Here is a 19,984-nt window from a genome sequence, read left to right as displayed (position 1 = left end):
AGTCAACACTTTGACTTATCTAGATAAGAGCATAGATCATCTCTATGAAGATGATACATGAGATAAGTTGAAGACATGCTGCTTCAACTGATTCTCTAAGGTGACTCCTTCACCTATCATTGTGTTGCATTTCGTCATCAATGTTACACCTCACTGTGCTGCACCATGTTGTATCAATCATCGCTATGCTTCATCTCATCATGATTCATCAATCATGACTATACCCATCATGTGACATTGTTGCACCATGTTGCCATACTAACCTGTGTGCTTGCTACACCTTGCTTGCTTGTTGTCCCTTGCATGCTCGCTACACTAATTATCATGTTGTTGTCCCAATGTGCTATACTTGCAGCACCATGAACTTGCTATATCATACTACTGCACCTCACCATTGTGCTACCCCTCATTATGCTATGATACACTTCATCACTATACCCATCACGCTACAACATTCATCATCATGCTACTGCAATATATCATCATCATGCTGCTTCCATCATCATGATGCTTCAATGTATCATCATCATCGTTTTGGGGCTTCTCTGTTTGCTGCATTGTTGGACGGGTTAGGGCATTCTAACAACAATCCTAACAACCTTCAAAATGTGGCAAGAATAGCCCTCCACAAATGTATCTGCCTTTCTAAGAGGGGAGGAAATCCTGGACTGCAATGCTCGGCTGTTCCAACCTCTATTCCACCCTTCGGCCTCCTCTTATCTACTGTGGTTTGCTACAACAAGCTGTCCCTTAGCTAAGGCAACCCTTCTAGGGGATATTCCTTCACCTAACCACCCCAAAATAATCCCCCTACCTCTCAACCTCAAGATATGGGTTGTGGCCCTCTTCCACAACCCCTCGACCTCCTGGAATAGCTTCCCAACTCCTCACTATTCTCTTCTAGGCTTGCTATGGCTAGGGTATATCCATACCACGCTTAGGACAACATATAGGCTTCCTTTTTGACAGCGTCGTAAGGTCTCTCCTTAGACCCTTCATGACTGCGTATTATTACTTCTTCATAGGCTACGTTAGGGCTTCTTTGATCTACGACTATGTCTTCTAAAACCCAAAGACAAGAAGAGAGGAAGATATCCCAAGTGAGTGTCTAGAAATGACTTGAAGGCCACCTCTATTTAAACTAAAATGTTGAGCACAAGTGGGGTTTATTTGGTTACTGGCCGACCTTGACAAATTGTCCCATAACACAAATAAATTCATATCTCCATGAATACTTATCAGAATCATATGATCTTTAGATAAATCCTACACCTCTCGATGAGATGGATCCAAGAAAAATATCAGCTGCCATTAATAGGATGACCCACATGGAGTTTGGCCCTAGTTTCCAATATTAACACATGTTCATCCTCCTTTGAGGACACCTACACCCAACAATGTTGGTGGGTATAATTTACGAGCATAATTAATGTCCTTTCATTCCCTTGTGGGGCAACAACTTGATGTTCCATTTTCAAATCCTCAAATGATCTCGAGAGAAGATCAACTTCAATTTCAAAAATTTGGACAACACTTTTGATATAGTGGATATAGTGGATATGGATGCTTTAAGTCTTCTGGATCCTTAATAAGTTGTTTGTTTGTTTATTCAACAAGTATGATTATGATTCAACAAGTATTCTAATTCAAAAACAACTTCCAACTTAATATTGATTTCCTATAAGTCACCTTCAAGGTGAGACTTCAGTTATCTAGATTTAGTATTTTTATCAACACTACTCTTAGTATCAGGTGGCAATGTTTCCACAGGTTTCTGTAGGTCTCCACCAGCTGAAGCTACTAGCTATTGGAATTCATGTTGTCTAGCCATAAATTCATCCACATGAATAGATGGTGGCTTACCACCAATAGACCCTCCACATTGAACATTAACAACATTTTAGGAACTTGAGTCATGCACAGTAAGGAACTTGTTTTGGCTCCTATTATTAAGGCACAACCTTTTCTCGCTAATATTTCCAACACTCCCTCTTAGTGAGGAAGGTGTTCGTGGAAGAGCCTCATCCACCTAGAGCTGTCTTCAACTCTACCAAGTTCTCCGTTGTTGCAGTTGTTCCCTCTGAAATAGAAGAATTCCTTTCTTTCTTTTGTGGAACCTTCTTTGAAGACCTGCTCTTTCCCACCATTCTCTGCGAGTCCACCACTTTAGTAAAACATTCCATGTACCCTGTGTATCTCTGTGGCTGCTTCTTGATTTTGGGAGGCTTAAATCTCTTCATATCTCCAGTAACCAAATCCTTTGCCCACTTGGCTTGAACTCTCCCAATACTGGAAGTCTATGATTGAGTGGCTGCCTCCACTCAGCCTGGGATATGGTAATCATCATCATCATGCTACTGGTCAGCCCAATTTCCAACTAGCTTAGACTGAAACTGAGATAGTGGTTTTGAATCCATCTTAAGGGCTCTATCCTGCGCTCGCTCAACCATCACTTCTCTGCTCTATGCACTACCTGCCTTGTTGCTCAAGGCTGCACCTGTCTCTACCTGCAACTTGTATAGATTCTTCACCCTCAAACTTATCTGCTTCTTACATCCAAAAGCTAAGTGTTGGAGTCACGCCTTACCTCTGCTGAAGATGACCTCATATCCCTTGTCCTCATGGGTGGCTATCAATTTTTTTTTTTGCCTCAATCCTAGAACATAAAGAACATCTTTGAGGTGAAAGGAATTACCTGACTCCCTATGAAAGCTGACAGTACCAACTCCTCTAGTTGCATACTGATCATCATCTCCTAGCTCAATTTGAACCTGTATGTCCTCCTTCAGGTGGCTGAAACTCTTCCTATTCCCAGTCATGTGGAAGGAATCTCTTGAATCAATATACCACATATGGTTATTTGTGGATCTTGCCATGCAAGACATCAATGAGATATCCTTCTTGAACTGGGCAAAAAATTCATGTATGTTTGCTGATGCAACAACATGATCCTTCTCGACCCCCTTCTTCTTACCAACACACTTAGAAGAATAATGTCCAAACTCATGTCAATGGAAGCACTTGATATTACGTAGATCCTTCTTCTTGCCCTTCTCATTAGACCCAACCTCTCCTTAGCCCTTATTGCTCTTAGCCTTGTTACCCTTGCCTTCCAGAGCATATTTCTCCTCATCCTCTGTCATAACCGATCTCCCTTCTATGTTTCATCTTCGGATCTCTTCTTGTATGTAGTCAGTCGAAAACCTTTCCCACTTTAGGAAGTTCTCTCTCCCACTAAAAACATCCTGGAACCCTTTCGACGATTTGTGAAGTCCAAGTAAGGCAAAACCCACAAGACCATGATCAGATACAACCTCTCCCACCCCACCTAGTTCATCTTGTACCTGAGTGAACCTTGTCAAATATTGGGTGATGGGCTCATCCTTTCTCATCCGGATACTCCTCAATTTCTCCTTAAGAGTAAGGTTCATGGTATCACTGGTACTCTGATCAGGATTGCATTATACATCTCATATGACGTCTTCTTCTCATGGATACGAGGCACTATTTGATATTTGACCCCTTCTTAAATGATCATCTTTGCCTTGATATCATTCTTATTATGTTGGGCCAATTGTTGGGGGTCTTGAGGTGGTACTATAGCATGCTTGATGTACTCTCCCACCTCATTATCTTCCAGCACTATTGTGGTACTCCCTTTCCAAGCTATGAAGTTCGATGCTCCCTCTATATAGTGATCTTCTCTCAACCCTTGGTAAGACATATTGCTTCCCCTAAGAGCTCTCTAAAAAAGTGGCCCACTAATAGTCTTGTAGTCCTTCATAAGAAGATGTACTTAGTGCTCGAATAATTCAGCCTCTCCAATCAATATTGTATTCCTTCACAAGGATTGAACTTAGGGCTTCTTCTAACAGCCCTCTAATAGTGTTTCAACTTGTACACAAGCTACCCACTTCTGTCCAAACATGACCTCTACCAACCTAACATCAAAACGATACTTGAAAGGTGGAATATCACACTTGAAGGATCAACTTCTTTCTCAATTATTCCGGACCTGTGCTTGTACAAGTGTCAACAACCTTTGGCCCTGGTTAGGGCTATTGTAGCAGTTGTTACAACCCTCCTCTCGGCCTGCTATTGCTTTCAACACCTGCGCTGAGCCTTCTTCTATCAACCTTTCCACTTGTGCTGTTCCTGGGTTCTACTCGACCCTTGTAGCAACTTATTTTGAGGCCTTATGACCCTCCCAAATCTTTGTTACTTGAGATCAATCTATTTATAAGAGACACAGAGCTATTACAACCTATTCTGAAGAGAATATGCTCACTAATCTTGCGCAAAAAACGTTATGGACTTCAACCTTGTCACACAACCACCACCTACCCAATCTTGACTGTCTTGAAACACAAGAAGAAATACTATCTCGGCCTCCTTTCACTTCAAACCAATACCTAAGGGACTCAGCTTCCACAAACCTCCTTTTCCTTGTGTGATGCACTTGTGATGATCTTAAATCTGTTCCAAGAGCTTTGATACCATGTAGAATTTCCATGAAATTCTGATCTGTTGATAAGAACAATCTAAAAACATTTTCTTCTCTTACAAACACAAAATTTCTCTACTCAATTTGCAGCAGAATTAGGAACAAAAATAAAACACGGTCACACAATTCAAGACACAATTTTTTTTAGTAGGGAACCCAACTGGGAAAAACCCTCCCCTTGATGAGAATTTTATTGATAGAAAAAACTAAGTAATTGATATCTTACAAAAAACAGTTGTTTCAATCTGAAAGACACACTTGTCTTTCCTGCTTGATCTAAGCTTGAAACCCTTGCAAGACTATTTATCTCTACCACCCTCTACCAACTTGTGCACAAGATTCTCTTGCACACTCTTCCTCTCACAAGAAACACACACAAACTTGTGCTTCCTATTGCTTGGTCTCACCAACTCATGCTCACCAAAACAATGATTAAACTTGTGCCTTCGTTCCTTCTATTAAAGGCAATTTGAATGGTTAAAATTAGTGAGTTTTCTATATAAGGAATGCTTTTGTGATTGATTGTGTTGGCACCTAATCTTTGGGATTAGGGTATTTGTGTAAAATAGTGTAAATAGAAAATAAGGAGAATAGGAAATGAAGAGACACTGGGATATGAAGCCCAAGAGTCTCTCCCTTCATGTATATATTCATGATCAGTCTTAATGCAATACACAATAATCCATTTGAGGAGTTATCTCATGGCCTGACATGGTATCAGAGCCAGCTCCATTTTAGCTTTTTTTCCCTTGTAACTCCCTCTTGTTTTGCCTATTTTGCGGAACTAACACCTCTTCCATTGCTCCATTCTCTGCATCTTGTATGCATTTGAATGTGTTTGTATGCGTTTGGTTGCTCTTGTACACCTGCGCTACCCCAGTGGTTTCTCATACAACCTAGTTACTTCCTCCCACTCGAACTATACCAACATATACCACACTCAACCCTTTACCATCGGGCATCGTTGCCCATACTCTTCCCTTCCATACATTATACCTGCAAAGTCCATACTAGAGCACGGTTGTGCTGAACTCCCGCAATCTTGGCACCCTAGTTGGGCTGTTGGTCTCGACACCTCTCCATAGTCGACTCCTCCCAACTGACCTCACCTTCCATACCATAATTGAATCCATATATCGAACTTGCAACATTCTTTGAAGGAGGAATGACCACCACTCCATATCACAGTTTACAATAGCACTCCCATTGGTTCGAATCGGTATACACATTGGTCCCTCACATTGTTAATGTTCGACGTCAACTCCTTGTTACTCTGGTCCCCTCACACTCCTATACACAGTCAACTCCCTTTGTCTCTCCCCAACGTGACTGCAGTCTAGAGGTACACACCTCCTCTTTAGTTTGGAAGCCTGTCCACCCTCGCATAGTCAGTGGCTCCGAGCACTCCTCCTCACCAGACCCATCGACTCCTATGACTCGTGACATTCTCATTCATAGTGACAGAGCAGTGACATTCTCATTTGCAGTGACATTCTCATTTACATGCAGAAGCACTTATATATGTAAAAAAAAAATCGCCATCGCTTGGATGGAGAGATCGAGTGATTGAGTTATTATAGTAACATGGTTCATTTAGCTCATATAATCACTTCAAAGAGTCAAATGCGGGCCATATGGAAATAGAAGAAATGTTGCAGAAAATCTTATTTGGTTTTAATATGGAAAAGCTCAAGCTTCAACAGAAACTTCAGGTGTACTGGGAACCCCAATTCTCTCTTTGCATATCTCTTATTCAGGGTCTGTTCCATGTTCATGTTCCCATTTCTCTGTATGGCTTGAGAGGTTCACATTATACTCAAGCCTCTTGTCTAGCAAAGATTTTAGAGATCAATAAATATGGCATCTAAACAATCATCATCCTGCTAAATGGTTAGGAAGATATGTGCCATTAGTAGATGTAGGCAATGAATTTCCACAGTTAATCCACATACTGATTTTGCCAATCAAAGAACAACATCACACACCAGATATCCAAACATTACCTTGTATAGTTAATTTCTTCATACAAGGATATAATTCAAGCTTATGCTTATAGCTTGCTCCACTTAGCATCATGAATAATTTCCACATCAACAATCTCCATCCTTGAAATGATGGTAACCTCACAATGATTTTGCAGGAAACAATCTTGGAAATTAATTTGGGTGCAAAGTGACAATCACCACATACTCAAAGGTTCTTGACAATTCGAATGGTTGTTCTAGGAGATGTGTTTAACAAACCAAATGAAATGGTAAGCTTCTCACTATTGTAGAAAAAAAAAATTCTCCTTCTCCTCCTTCATAGAATTTAGTACAAACCTCCTATTAAGAAGACACCCAACCACCTTCATCTCCCAAGATAAAATTGAATAGATTTCCTCTGTTTGTGCATGTGATCTGTTTGTTGTAAGGAAAACATGTATTTGTCTATTGATATTAATCCAACTGCACTGAGGAGTCTTTTTTAGGCCTTTATCTTTCATCATTTTTTATACCCTTTCAATTTTAATCCACTTACCAGCTGAAACATAAATATTTAAGAGAAGCATGTAAGGGGCCAGATTGTTAGGGTCTAGCTCAGAAAGATATTTTACCATGCATTCTGCTAGGTTCATATTATTATGTAGTTTACACGAACTGAGCAAACAACTCCATATAATTGCATCAAATTTTATTGAAATTTTATTGATAAATTTTTGTGCTTCATACAAACAGCTAGCTCAGCCAAGAAGGCCAAACATACACATATATATAGTGCTCCATTGCATGTGTGATCTGATAATGTTCTCTCATGCAGTAAAAATATTTATAGCCTTCATCAACTAAATTTGCATGGCTGCATGCAGATAAAACACTAAGGTCACATGATTCGGGTTCATCCCATAATGGTTCATTTTTTCAAAGAGTTTTAGTGCCTCCTTGCCCTAGTCATGCATTGTGTATCCTACAATCATTGCATTCCATGAGACTATATCTCATTGTTGTGTATCCTACAATCATTGCATTCCATGAGACTATATCTCATTGAGGCATTTTCTCAAATAATTCAACTTCCTTATGAATGCACCCACATTTTGCATACATTTCTATCAAGGAATTCACCCCCATGACATCAAACATGAATCCTTTTCTACCTATTTTATCACGGATCTCCATACCCTATTACAAAGCTTCTAAATTGACACATACTAGAAGAATACTAACAAATGTTTTTGAGTATGGCTTCATACTTGTGGATTAAATTTGTTGAAAAATATCCAAGGCTTCTACACCATGCCCATTCTATGCAAATACTGTTATCAATGCATTCCATGAGACTACATTCACATCAGGCATTTCCCTAAAGAGTTCCAGGGCTTCCTAAACAAGTCCATAATGTGTATAACCTGTAATAATTACATTCCATGACCTGAGGTCTCTATGATGCATTTTGCTTAATAATTACAATGACATGCCTATCATACATATCAAAAAGTTAAGTCATCACCACAACATCAAAATTGAAATCCATTTTGAATTATTTCTTGATGGATTTCCATACCCTGCTCGAAGCCAACACAAGTTGGAAGAAGACTAACAAATGTTTTTGAATTAGCTCTTATGACCATCAATTTCATTTAAAAAAATAGCTTCAGGGCTTCCTTACAATGCTCATTTTGTCTAAATTCCACAATCATGGTATTCCATGAGACCACATTCCATTGAGGCATTTCCTTAAAGAAATTTAGGGCTTCATCAATGAGTTGATTCTGTGCATATCCTGCATGCATGGTTGTCTGCGAGACAACATTTTATTGAATCATTTTGTTAAACAATTCACGTGCCTTCCATATACTTCCACATTTTGCATACATGTCTATGAGGGCATTTTCTACAACCACATCATACAGAAACCCATTTCTATTTATTTCTTCATGGATCTCCACACCTAGTTTTAGGACTGCCATGTTACTACAAGATGGAAGAATGATGGCAAAGGTAAAGGTCTCTAGCATTTGTCAATGCCATTAAGGTTGTCTCGGCCCCTGATGGGTTGATAGTAGATACCAATGAGAGATCTGTCTATTCAGCCTCTTGTGGATGGTTATTCACTCTCTGGCGTAGCTCTGGAGATAGTCTATATGATTAATATGGGAGGAACTAAGATCGATTCTAGGAATGATACTTTGTGAAGAGTTTGGGAGACTGTTTAGAAGTATTTGAAGATAAAAACTATTGCTAAGAGTGCTTCTATTAATCCCAGCTTTATCAAATACAATGCTCTTTTTAGTGACATTATTTATCCTAACATGGTCTATGCAACAACACAAGAAATGGTTGTGAGTGCATCTAGTACTATAAACCCAAAATTTCAACATTTCTTGGACTTTTAGTGTGGACTCTATTCTCACATATTTTGTTTAAATGCATTTTTTTGATATCAGGAGCTATATATCTATTGATTTGCAGTGCCTATATCAATGGTTAATCTGCATTAGCCGACTTTGATATGTCTAGCAAGGCAAGGGGGTTGGATGTGTCTTTTTACCGAGACTTTGTTGCCAACACTTTAGTTGGGGAGAAGTTGGTCCGACAAGTCCTCTATATGTTAATACCAATGTTAATGTTATACTAAACGGGTTGGAAATAATGAAGATTAGTAGTCCTGCTGGAAGTCTGGATGAGCCCTATCCTATTCATGGCAATAGTCCTATGAACTCCAAAGGAAAAAATGGGAAGATGAGACCTATTATTGGATCAATTGTTGGAGCTTTTTCTCCATTAAGACTACTAAAAATAGGGTATTGCATGTATATCCACCCAAAATCAAAGTGAAAGAACTCCCCTCCAACCTGGTTGCCTCTTCCTTTGCATGGTGGGAATTTAGAAACTAAGGCCAACAAAGTTTCCCCGAGTTCCCGCGATGAATTTCCTTGAATAAAATTTCATTTCTGACCTTTCTAGAATGACATTCTAAAAAAAAAAGTCATGTCTATATTTTCAACAATGACTTTCCAAAAATAGTAAATCACCTTCCATCAATTCGTAATCATATATATGATGGAAAATCACTTAACTTGTCCTTAATCAATCTCAATTGTTTTAACTTAATCATCAAAATTATTATTAATAATATATTATCCTCTTTATGATATTATTATATTATTAAAAAGAAATTCAAGTCTCTCAATCATGGTACTGGTAGCTATGTTTCATCTACACCTTCAAGTATGGGTCAATTCTTTACATTTGCAGAGATGCAATAATCCACCAACAACTTTGATGAAAATTTTATATTCGACATGGGAATTTTTTGTGAAGTTTATAAAGGTGGACTAGAAGATGGGACCAAAGTTGCAGTTCAACAAGATTATCCCAGATCTGAGCAAGGTCTCACAGAATTCCAAATAGGAATTGAGATATTGCCTAAATTTCAAAAACGCCATCTTGTTTCTCTAATTGGATACTGTGAGGAATGCTTAGAAATTATTTTGGTTTATGAATACATGGACAATGGGCCTCTAAGGAGTCATTTGCATGGGATGGATCTTCCATCTCTGTCCTAGAAACAAAGGCTTGAAATAAGTATAGGGGTGGCAAGAGGCCTCCATTGTGTTCATACTAGGGCAGCATAGGGGATTATTCACCATGATGTGAAGAGAAAAAATATTTTTCTAGATGAGAGTCTTCTTGCTAAGGTGGCAAGTTTTGGTCTATCAAAAACTAGACATACATTAGACCAGACACATGTGAGCACTACTGTGAAAGGCAGTTTTGGATACCTTGATCTCGAGTATTTCTGAAGGCAACAACTCATTGAGAAGTTTGTTGTCTATTCTTTTGGTGTGGTGCTCATGGAGGTTTTCTATGCAAGGCCTGCGATAAATCTTGCTCTTCCAAGAGAGCAAGTCAACATGGCAGAGTGGGAATTGCATGCACTGGCAGAAAAGAGGAATGATTGACCAGATCATTGATCCTCATCTTGTGGATACAATAAATCATGGCTCCTTGCGAAAGTTTGGAGAGACAACAACTAAGTGTTTGGCAGAGCAAGGTATTGATAGGCCTGTTATGGGCGATGTGCTATGAAACTTGGAGTATGCCTTTGAATGATCCGTCAGAGTGAAGAATTGTTTCCTTACCCAGTATCCAATCCTTCCATTTGGTGATAGACTATAGAATTCAATAGAATCACAATTATAAGATTAAAAATTGTGGGAAAAATCTTTGAAGGTTTTTGAGTGCTATGTATTGGGGTGACTAAACTATATTAGAATTGTTCCCAGTGCATGCTTAGAAGCAATTATTTGGGTTTCAAATGGCTGTTGTAGATCAGGCAGGTATAAAATTGGGCGTGGAGCATAATTTGTCTTTGATTTCTTCAAATGCTTATTGTTATATTTGATTCCATTTGAGAACTATGTTTGATGCTACTCAAAATTTGGTTTGGAAAAGGTGACACGAAAGGCGACCAAGGTGAATTTATCGTAGAAGTTTGCCCATGCCAAGAAATTTGTGTGGCTTAAGAATGTTGGTTGGAGTAGGTTGTGAATCTGTGATTGATCTATTTCTTCTTTGGGTTGATGTGAACTCTTGTTTCCTCAACAATGTATCCAAGGTAGTGAATTCCCTTTATTGAGAAGAAATTTTTTTCCAAATTGGTGGAGTTTGAGTTGCCACAGAGTTTATGAGATTTTTAAAATATGTTGAAGGTGATCATCCCATGTTTTCTTAAAGATTTTCATTCAGGTAGCCCATGATGAATTTCATTTCCAAATATTCATATAAACCATGATTTTCCTTGAATGTAGTTTTCCAAACATCTGAGGGTCAACTAGAGCCTAATGATACCCAAACTTTAGATCAATTTTGGTGAAGTAAATTGTGATTCTCGGCAAACCCCAAAGGTAACATGTGTAATGGAATAACAGTTTTTTACTTTGATTTTCTTGAAGGTGCAATGATCATGCAAAGGCACCATGTATTGCCTTTTTGTGCCATGATCACAATGGGGCTTCTGTATCTGTGCCTAGATTTGGCACTTGATCTTCATGTTTTATATGATGCATTTGCAATATATTGGTCAATTTGGAAATGGATCTCTAGGGATATATCAACTGAATGTGGGAGAAGAATACTGATAGGGTCCTTGTTAGTGTATTCCTCTAAAGTCACATTGCTCTTCTTCTACTGCATAGATTACATGACAAAGGGCAGTTGGGTCTATGCGTTGGTCTTTGTGTGACTTGTGGGAAGATAATCAACAAGTTAAACTTTTGAAAATGACAACTTAACTTGCATCATTATTTAGCAGAAATTAAAGATACTCAACATTTGAGATTACCTTGGGATCTTTGTAGAGTTGATTCACAATGTTTAGGATGATGCTTTGAGTTCATAGCTTGTACCTTCCATGGTTCTTTGACATGAAGAGTTTTCCATGCAACAAATCATAGATATCTAGCGGGGTCACATCATAGGGGGAATTTATCCTTGCATGCCTTGATGTTGCACTAAAATAGGCATTGCTATGTAATCAATAGTTCCTTACACGGATTCAACCAAATAGTGGTGTAGGATTACAGGTGCAGTGTTGTCACTAGGTTGAGTCACTTGAAAGTGGCCATATAAATCATAATATTTAAACATCCACTATCCATGATTCCATGGTGGATTGTAGAGCATGTTTGGGTATTTAAATTTATGAGTGGAAAAAGCACTATTTTTCTTTCTCTATGTTAGTGAGGTTGGTTGTCCCTAGACTTGTTTATGTAACCAATAAAATTGCTCCTAACCTAAAATCTATCAAACACCATGACTGATCAAATAACTCGAGGTGAAAAAACTTGAATAAAGGTTTGTATCTTGAGGTATTTGATTCCTCTCAACTTTTGCTAGACCCTGCGTAAGATGGATCTAGAATGTTTATTTATTAGTTTATAAAGGGGACTCAAATGATGCATCACTTCTACTAAGAAAGAGGAATTCTGGGTACTAGCCCTTTCAATAGAGTTTTTTTTTTTTATTTTTGGAAATGATTTATGGGAAATGTATGATGATGTTAACATTTCCCATGAGACATATCTACTGTATATTGGGTTGTAAAATGCACCTCTTGGTGTAATTCGAACTAAGACATTGGAAGATTCATGCTTATGATAAAATGCTTTCCTTTGTCTTTTGTTGGACAGTTTGGTTGAATCTGTGCTAGAAGGGCTTTCGATACATGACACTCATCATCTGAGTCCATTCCTGACTTTAGAATGAACACCATTTACTAGATTACTTTTGCTATTGTTGGCATTGATTGCAGTGTGATCCTTGGTTTTGATTGGTTGTGGTTGTTGGCCTAGTGCAACTTATCATAATTGTGTGATTGATTCTTTAGCACAGAATTTCATTTGTTGTTGTATTCCTTTTCTGTTTTGGCTACGGGGTGGTATCTTACCACGGTTCAATGAGATAATCCCAGATATGAGCAAGGTCTCATAGAATTTCAAACAGAAATTGATATGTTGTCTAAAGTTCGACATCGCCATCTTATTTCTCTTATTGGATACTGAGAGGAACACTGTGAAATTATTTTGGTTTATGAATACATGACAAATGGGCCTCTGAGGAGTCATTTGCATGGGACAGATATTCCATATTTTTCTTAGAAATAGAGGCGTGAAATATGTATAGGGGTGGAAAGAGGCCTCCATTACCTTCATACTGGGGAAGCACCGGGGATTATTCACCATGATGTGAAGACAAAAAATATTTTGCTGGATGAGAATCTTCTTGCTAAGGTGGCAAGTTTTGGTCTGTCAAAAACTAGACATACAATAGACCAGACACATGTGAGCACTGTTGTGAAATACAGTTTTGGATACCTTGATCTCGAGTATTTCTGAAGGCAGCGACTCACTGAGATGTTTGATGTATATTCTTTTGGTGTGGTGCTCATGGAGGTTTTCTTTGCAAGGTCTGCAATAAATCTTGCTCTTCCAAGAGAGAAAGTCAACATTGCAGAGTGGGAAATGCATTGGAAGAAAAGAGGAATTCTTGAACATATCATTGATCCTCATCTTGTGGATACAATAAATCATGGCTCCTTGTGAAAGTTTGCAGAGACAGTAGAGAAGTTTTTGTCTGAGCAAGGTATTGATAGGATTTTTATGGGGGATGTGCTATGGAACTTGGAGTATGCCTTTGAATGATCCATTAGAGTAACAAATTGTCTCAATACCCAGTGTGCAATCCTTCCATTTGGTGATAGACTGTAGAATTCAATAGAATCACAATCATAAGATTAACAATTGTGGCAACATCATTGAATGTTTTTGAGTGCCATGTAATGGGATGGCTAAAATAGATTAAAATTGTTCCCATTGCATGCTTAGAAGCAAATTATTTGGGTTTCAAATGGCTGTTGTAGATCAGGCAGGTATAAAATTGAGCATGGAGCATAATTTGTTTTTGAGTTCTTCTAATGCTTAGTCTTATATTTGATTCCACTTGAGAACTATGTTTGATGCTACTCAAAATTTGGTTTGGAAAAGGTGACACAAAAAGCAACCAAGATGAGTTTATCGTAGAAGTTTTCCCATGCCAAGAAAAATTGTGGCTTAAGAATGGTGGTTGGGGCGAGTTTTGATTGATCTATATCTTCTTTGGGTTGATGTGAACTTTTGTTTCCTCAAAGATGTATCCAAGGTAGTGAATTCCCTTTATTGAGAAGAAACAATTTCCCAAATTGGTGGAGTTTGAGTTGTCACAGAGTTTATGAGATTTGCACAATATGTTGTAGGTGCTCATCCCATGTTTTGTTGAATATTGTCATTGAGGTAACCCATGATGAATGTCGTTGCCAACTATTCATATAGACCATAGTTTTCCTTGAATGTAGTTTTCCAAACATCTGAAGGTCAACCAGAGCCTAATGATGCCCAAACTTTAGATCAATTTTGGTGAGGTAATTTGTGTTTCTTGGGAAAACCCCAAAAGTAATGTGTGTAGTAGAATAATAATTCTTTACTTTGATTTTCTTTAAGGTGCAATGATCATGCAAAGGAACCATGGATTGTATTTTTGTGCCATGAGCATAATGGGGCTTCTCTAGGGTGAACTGCTCAAGATGATGTATCCTTTCTGTATCTGTGCCTATATTTGACACTTGATCTTCATGTTTTCTACGATGCATTTGCAATATATTGGTCAATTTGGCAATGGAGCTCTAGGGATATATCAACTGAATGTGGGACCTATTATTCTAGAAGAATACTGATAGGGTCCTTTTTAGTGTATTCCTCTAAAGTCACATTGTGCTGCTTCTACTGTATAGATTACGTGACAAAGGACACTTGGGTCTGTGTGATGGTCTTTGTGTGACTTGTGGGAAGATAATCAACAAGTTGAACTTTTGCAAATGACAGCTTAACTTGCATCATTGTTTAACAGAAATTAAATATACTTCAACATTTGAGATTACCTTGGGATCTCTGTAGATTTGATTCATAGTGTTTAGGATGATGCTTTGAGGTCACAACTTGTACCTTCTAGGGTGCTTTGACACAAAGAGTTTTCCATGCAAAAAGTCATAGATATCCAGTGGGGTCACATCATAGGGGACTTTATCCTTTCATGTCTTGATGTTACACTAATATATGCATTACTATGTCATCAATAGTTCCTTACACGGATTCAGCAAACCAGTGGTGTACGACTAAGGTTGCAGTGTTTTCACTAGGTTGAGTCACTTGAAAGTGGCCATATAAATCATAATCTGTAAACATCCATTATCCATGATTCCATGGTGGATTGCAGAGCATGTTTATGTAGTGAAAATTAGGAGTGGAACAAGAACTATTTTTCTTCCTCTATGTTAGTGAGATTGGTTTTCCCTGGACTTGTTTATGTAACCAATAAAATTGTTCCTAACCCTAAATCTATCAAACACCATGAGTGATCAAATAACTCGAGGTAAAAAAATTTGAATAAAGGTTTGCATCTTGAGCGATTTGATTCCTCTTGACTTTTTTTAGACCCTGCGTAAGATGGATTTGGAATGGTTATTTATTAGTTTATAAAGGGAACTCAAATGATGCATCACTTCTATTAGGAAAGAGGAATTCTAGGTAGTAGCCCTTTCAGTAGAGTTTTTTTTTTTTTAATGATTTATGGGCAATGTATGATGATGTTAGCATAGCCCATGAGACACATCTACTATATACTGGGTTGTAGAATGCACCTCTTGGTGTAATGAGAACTAAGACATTAGAGATTCATGCTTATGACAACATGCTTTCCTTTGTCTTGTGTTGTACAATTTGGTTGAATCTGTGTTAGAAGGGTTTTCCATGCATGACACTCATCATCTGAGTCCATTGTGGACTTTTCTATTGTTGGCATTGATTGCAGTGTGCTCCTTGGTTTCGATTGGTTGTGGTTGATGTCCTTGTTTAGCTTATCATAATTGTGTGATTGATTATTTAGCACAAGATTGCACCTGCTACTGTACTCCTTTTTTGTGTTGGTTATTGGGTGGCCTTTTACCACTGTTCTTAGCACAAAATTGTTCTTTTTTCTTTGACGGAAAAAAATATGCATCCCACAAGAGTTCTTATTGAAGTAATTGAGCTTGATTTAAAAGTAGTGATGTGATCAGCTTCAATACTTGGGGATTTGATTGCGTTTGGTCTCCTAGCTATCCAAATAAGCCATTACGTCATGGAATTTGTTTATTTAGTCTTGTGTAGACTAGTCATTGCAATGGTACAATGGTTTCCATTGGGTATACTGAGCCTTTTTGTGACAAAGATAATTGTATGCACACTATTTGTTGTGAGACTCCCACCGACCAAATGTGGTTGTTGTTTGTTTGAATGTAGCAAAGGAAATCTTGTTTGTGTCACTGAAGTGGTTGACTGCAAATAAGCTATTCACCTTCTGCAACCATCCATCCAATGCTTCAACACTGATCTTGACTTCAAACTACAAGATGTTGATTTTCACTTGAAATTTTAAGGTAGTACGTTCACCAAACAGATCAGATCTAGTGTTCACATATGTAGCAATTATTATCGATAGTTAAAATCTGTCAAGAATCTAGGAAATTTCTCATACATTTCTTCATGCAGGCATCATTGAAAATGATAGGACTGTTGGGTTTGAGATTTCCTACCACTAAAGATTGTGTGGAGTGTGGAGAGTAGGATTGAATTTGTGCCTCCTATACTTTGATATCATCCATGTGGACATTCAATGCAAATCAACATTGTTGCTTCAGAAATTGCTACTGTGGTCCAAAGATGATTGTACCTGTCAGAGACTTTTTTGAGCTTTGATAATATGATCAAGCTTTAGCAGCAATTGAGCCCTTGAAGGAAGAGGGAACTTTGCATTTGAGAAGATCATAGTCCTGTGCAAAATCATTAGATTTGTAGAAGTGGATAAAAGTGCTTAGGCAAGGAATAAAGCTTCACATGGTAATATAATGAACTAGATAATTGTTAGAGAGTAGCGCATATGTTGTGTGCACAATGAAATAATAGTGTATAATGCAGTAATCTCAATAAACAACTTAATTAGATAATTTTGCACAACATAAACTATAAATCATGGGATAATGCAGAAATATTTAGAAAGTTGAGTGTTAGAGGGTAAACTAGAGAGAATCATGAACATCCCACAATGAGAATTCCCCTAGTGACAAGATGTATCTCAAATTTGTACAGTACTATTGCTAGTTCAAAGGAATAAAATTAAGCAATGACCAGATCCTTGTGATGAGATATGCCAGGCAAGCTACGTTATAGCTAACTGCTAAAGAGAATGCTAAGAGAGCAATGGTGATATGAATCATATTTATACAATTCAAGTGATCATTGATTAATGTTGTAATGAAATAATTAAAGGTGGATCGTAATGGTTTTCCCTAGGCATTTCATGTAAGGTTGGCCTTGGAATTGTATCTGAGGTTGACTAGTGCCTCGCTCCTTGTTTTCAGGTCTGCTATAGCAGGTCTTGACTTAGTCCAAGTTGATCAATGGCTTTGGCATGCATCTGATGTTGACCTAGTTAGACTTGATCACCAATAGTGGCATTTGTGTGGTATTAATAGGTTGTGTGATGGCACTTCTAGGCATGCTGGCATGTTTTCATGGTTGCACGGGGATTCTGGCATGGGCTTTTGGTCCTAACTCCTTGGCATAATTTTCTTTTGGTGCAAGAACAAAATCTTGGGCACTTTCACTGACATTGCCTGGGCTATGGTACATGATTGACATAATTGAGCTGGAGATGGATCATATTTATTTCTGACTGCTTGACTATTGATTTGTTTTTTCTCAAGTGGTTCTTGTTTTTTAATTGATCTTGCTGGCACCTAGAGTCATAAGACATGAAATATTTGAGGTACCCTTATGAAATTATACTACTTTTTCCATTTCCATTGCTGCTACATGTTGAATTGGAATCTCACTTCTTGTTTTGCAGGAGTGAACACCTGCAGTTTTGGATAATCTTATCAAAATTTTCATTATGGAACAATTTTTTGTCTTGGTTGATGTTTGGAATATGATTTGCATCAATAATATTTTTAAAATTGAAGTGAGAAGCTTTTAAAATGTTTCATCATTAGAAGCGCACATCTGAGGTTGTACACCTGTGTTTTGGATTCAAGTCCTCCAAAATGTCATGCTAATGATCCAGTTGAGAATAACACTAATCACAGTGCACAACTTCCTCTTCACTTCACCGAAACAGAGACTTTTGATAACATTATAATTGATAAGGCTAGTGAAAAGGGAAGCAATCAAGAATCAAAATATGCAACAACAAGTCCAATTTTCTCGTAGTTGGTGAATCCTCAGGGAAGGTGAAGGCATAATAAATTATTTCGAGGGCATGCTGAATGAAAGTTGTTTATTGCACTAGCTAAACCAGCCAGTCAATCCTCAAAGATCTTGAATGCTCTTTTTGGTCTTTAATGTTGGAATAATCTCCTCTTAATTTTTTACATTTCTATAGACATATTTACTTAATGTTCTATATGTAACCTAAGTGACCTATCCTATCACTTTAGGTAATCTCTCCTCTAGCAGCAGGGGCCTAAAAGGATGACTAAGACCAAGCATTGAGGCACCAGGTGAAGTTGAGAGTAGCGTGTCGGGTGGGGGGTTATATTGCTTAAGGATGATAGGATGGGTTCCTAAAGCCAATCAAAATCTCGAGTACAAGGTTATTCCCTGTAAAGTATTGGGTGAGGTAGCTCGCGAGAATCGTTATTGGTGTTGAAGGGTACCAAAGCAAAGAAGAAGAGATCACATCTCTACGGCCTGGAGGGTACACAACTGAGGTACAAGTTCCATTTCAAGAGAGATAAGTGGTGAAGGGTTCCCCCCAATCGCTGCACATGGAAGGAAAGTGAATTTGTACTTCCATTATCGAGTGGTAGCGAGAATGATGAGCACATCGACAAGCGGTAGCTGGGATACTATTTGAGAGGTGTTCTCCTCGATAAGGACTTTAGCACTCGCCATAAATCTTTGCAATAGGCATTATTTAGTCACTCTGAACCACACTCTACTAATTACTTCACTGATTCAACGTGAAGTTAAGATCCTATAGTTTAATATAATATTATTGGACTAAAGCGGGCTAGTTACTTGCTGGCTCTGGCTACTGGGCTAACTGTTGGCTGTGGTGATGTTGCTGGTTGTTCTGCTGGCTCTATAGGTGGGTGGTAATGTCTACTATGATAACTGACCTACTAGGATGAGTAAATAAATTGGGCATGGATCAATTTATATGCTTATATGTAAACAACAAGGTTTAATCTCTTTCATCTAGTGGACCAATGGGTGAAGTGAGATGTTATCGCTTAACTAGTGGCATATATTTGTTTGTGTTACCTCATTGTGAGATGTTATCGCTTACCTAGTGGCATATATTCGTTTGTGTTACCTCATTGTGTCACCTACCTCATCGTAGCACATATTTTTTTTCCCTTCCCATGGTTGCAAATATTCATTCCCAAGCCATCGATTCTAGCCAACTATGAAAAAGAGCAAAGAAAATGTGGTACCATCAAGCCAGTCGACAGAAAGACCTTTGCCCAAATGGAGAGTAGTTAGTTCTATATGCCCTAGCCATAAACTAATTAGGCATGAAACTAAAAAACTATAACCACCTATCAAACTTACCAATAATGTTGATCCATGAAATTACATGATCAAAATCTGAGATACAAAGCCGAGGCTAACAACGTCAATTCATCAATTGTCGATTCACTTGATCAAACCACCAAATGCTGCCATCAATGATCTAACACCAAAAGGTTCAAGTGAGATACCATTAATTATGTTTAGTTTTCATCTATTTTTCATCCTTCTTCCATTAGCCTGAAACCCTTTTTTGTATTAGACATGTCAAATCATTCTAACATATTTTTATTTGTTAAATCCAAGCTATTCATTGAAAATGTTTATTGGTCATTTATGAACCGGTATGTCTC

At 38.0% G+C, this 19,984-nt stretch overlaps 1 pseudogene; it reads left to right on the top strand.

Annotated features, from left to right (window-relative positions):
* Positions 1–18,350, top strand: part of LOC149195081 (receptor-like protein kinase THESEUS 1) — an 85,465-nt pseudogene extending 67,115 nt beyond the window's left edge.
* The last annotated feature ends 1,634 nt before the right edge of the window (positions 18,351–19,984 follow it).

Source organism: Pinus tabuliformis, chromosome 2_2 (genome assembly GCF_031772625.1).
Source record: "Pinus tabuliformis cultivar Carrire ecotype Pingquan chromosome 2_2, CPIR1, whole genome shotgun sequence".
NCBI classification, from domain to species: Eukaryota; Viridiplantae; Streptophyta; class Pinopsida; order Pinales; family Pinaceae; genus Pinus; species Pinus tabuliformis.
This window is presented reverse-complemented; position numbering and strand designations above follow the sequence as displayed.